Source organism: Microtus oregoni, unplaced genomic scaffold, assembly GCF_018167655.1.
Source record: "Microtus oregoni isolate MIOR12 unplaced genomic scaffold, Mior012 000054F_ref0000373, whole genome shotgun sequence".
Lineage (NCBI taxonomy): Eukaryota > Metazoa > Chordata > Mammalia > Rodentia > Cricetidae > Microtus > Microtus oregoni.
Genome location: NW_024543830.1, coordinates 3,717,531 through 3,720,219, shown reverse-complemented (window position 1 = coordinate 3,720,219; position 2,689 = coordinate 3,717,531). Strand labels below are relative to the sequence as shown.

At 45.4% G+C, this 2,689-nt stretch overlaps 1 non-coding gene across 1 annotated transcript; it reads right to left on the bottom strand.

Moving 5' to 3' along the window:
• Positions 1-1,683: 1,683 nt before the first annotated feature.
• Positions 1,684-1,847, bottom strand: LOC121438098. The gene has a single exon (XR_005973045.1). It is a non-coding gene; the product is annotated as a U1 spliceosomal RNA (small nuclear RNA).
• Between the last annotated feature and the right edge of the window lie 842 nt (positions 1,848-2,689).

Genomic DNA, 2,689 nt, shown 5'->3' with positions numbered 1-2,689 from the left:
TCAGCTATTTTAGAGTTGCCCTTCACTGCCGTAAAAACATTTATATTCTTCAGAGTCCTCGGGATGTACATCTTTCATCCTAGCACTCAGGAGGCCGAGACAGGCAGATCTTTAAGTTCCAGGCCAGCCTGGTCTGCATAGTGAGTTACAGGACAGCCAGGGCTACACAGAGGGGAAAGAGCCTTCACAGTAAACGGCGAAAGAGATAGGGTTTTGGTTAAGAGCACTGACTGTTTTTGCAGAGGATCCAGGTTCGATTCCCATCACCTACATGGAGGCTCACACCTATTTAACTCCAGATGCTGGGGATCCTCCTCCTTTTTCTGATCTGCACAGGCACCAAACTACCATGAGGCCCACATATATGCTATGTGATGTGTGTATGTTTTCATATTGTGCTGGATAAAAAATGGTAAAGGTGTTTCCATTAAGACTGAAGACTTAAGTTCAATGTCTGGAAAGATATAGGTAAATAGTAGCAGATAGTCCAGAGACCTTAGTTAAAACCAAATACTAATCTATTTATTTATTTATTTATTTATTTAGTAAGGTTTTACCCTTGGTCTTTGGGCTATCTATCTATCTATCTATCTATCTATCTGTATATCGACTCTGATTATCTATCTACTCTATTCTTAGTTACTCAAGCAAGTGTTTGGTGTGAGTTCCTACTTGTAGAGTGGGCCTTAAGTCAATTCAGACCCTGGTTGGCTATTCCCAAAGATTTGTGCCACCTTCTTTTTGTCCTTCATATTTTGTAGACAGGACATTTTGTAGGTCAAGGATTTTATGACTGGGTTGGTTGATGTCTGCTTTTCTCTTTCAATAGTGGTCAGAGTACCCTGCCTCATCCAAAAAACTAGAACATAGGGATGCAGGCACCTCCAGGACGTTTGAAGCCCAGGGTATCTGGGATCAGGCCTCCCTGGACTCCACACTGGCAGAGTCGCCTTCCCAGCCCATCAGGACTCCGTGAAGGAGCCCACGTGAGCTTTAGGGTCAGGTTTTTTGCAGACCCGAGCAAGGACACGCGAAGGGGTGGTCACCCCAGGTGTGTGCTGGAGCCTTGTCTGGACGATTGCAAGAAAGGCGGCGAGGGGCAGGTGCCAGTGCTCAGGGAGTCCAGACAGGAGGGAGATGGAAGAACTTGACATGGGGTGGAGAGGGACCTACAGGGGCGAGGGTGGCCTGGGGTGGGATTGGAGACTATGTAGAGGGATGGACAGGGGCGAGGATGGCCTGGGGTGGGATTGGAGACTATGCACCGTGGACCTGCTCCTGGACTTTAAGACAAAAACTCCAGACTTTAAGAAATGTTCTCATTACTCCAAGAACTAAACTCCTAAACATATTTTATATGAGGCCGAGGCTTTAAATTTTCCTGGAAAGACTGAACACAGATATAGAAGTTAAGAGAGAGAGGGAAAAACAAAGCAGTAGGAAGAAGTTGTCTGCCTTTTTAAACAGGAAAGATCAGGGTAGAGCACGAACACAGTCCCCCACTAACAAAAATTATGCAAAAATTATTTTAACAAAAATTAAAGATGTCACTTCAAAGGTTAAGACCTTAAGTTAACTTGGCAATTTCGACCACATATTTAGAAGCATAAAAGAGAATAAAAAAAGACCAAGAGGAAAAACAGCTGTAGGAAGAAAAAGGCCTTTTTTTAAAACAAGAGGTATCAGGGAAGAGCGCGAACGCAGTCCCCCACTAACAGAAATTATGCAGTCGAGTTTCCCGCATTTGGGGAAATAGCAGGGGTCAACGCACCCCAAGTGCAATGGGTGGGCCTCGCCTTGGGAAAACCACCTACGTGATCACGGTATCTCCTCTGCCAGGTAGCTATGCTTTGCTGTCCTGCAGCCCAGACTCAGCACAACCGGCTCTGCACTCTGAACACACGGTCACTTCGCCACGCATACTCCAGGACCTAATTGGACGCGCACCCCATTCCTTCGATTCGATGCTCCCCGTGGACCAGCTCACCCTTCCACACTGCGCTGGAAATGCAGCCTGTTTCCTCAAATGGTGCTGATGCGACTGTCCCTGCGTGCTCCTCATCTTCATAGACCACGCCTCCAAGCAGCACCCAGGGGTGACATCACAGGCATCCTCTTTGCCCCTTTTGCTTGGTGAACTTTCTTGAATGCAGAGAGCTGGATGGAGTGTTGCAGGATCAGAGACAAATCATCTTGAATTATCTCCAACTTCCAAATAGTCGATGGCTGCTCACCGCCGTGGCCTAACAGCCCTGTCGCTGGTTTCCCTGTGTAGTGACAGACCCCTATCTTCAATCAACACGAAGTCAGAGAAGTCAGCAGCTAGTGAGCCAGCCTCAACCAAAAAAAAAAAAAAAAAAAAAAAAAAAGGAGGAGAAGAATTGTTGTCTAACAACTGTATCAATTCATTTAGTGAATACCGAATTTAAAACATGCTTTGAGAGGGATGTGCTGTTCCCGAGTCAGGGTCTGGTGCATGTTAAATACAGGAACCACAGGGGGAAAAAGTCTGGAGTGCAGTAGCAACCTAGATTTTGACAGTTGCCAAAAAGTACTCTGGCTTTCAGGCAGAAAATTCCAAATTTCAAGTCTTTCAGAGTTTTCTCATTAACACAGTACCTAATTTCCTAAGGAATAATTTCTGAAAGCCAATACCTATTTTCTTTTTGTTTTCATTATTTCCTAGTAA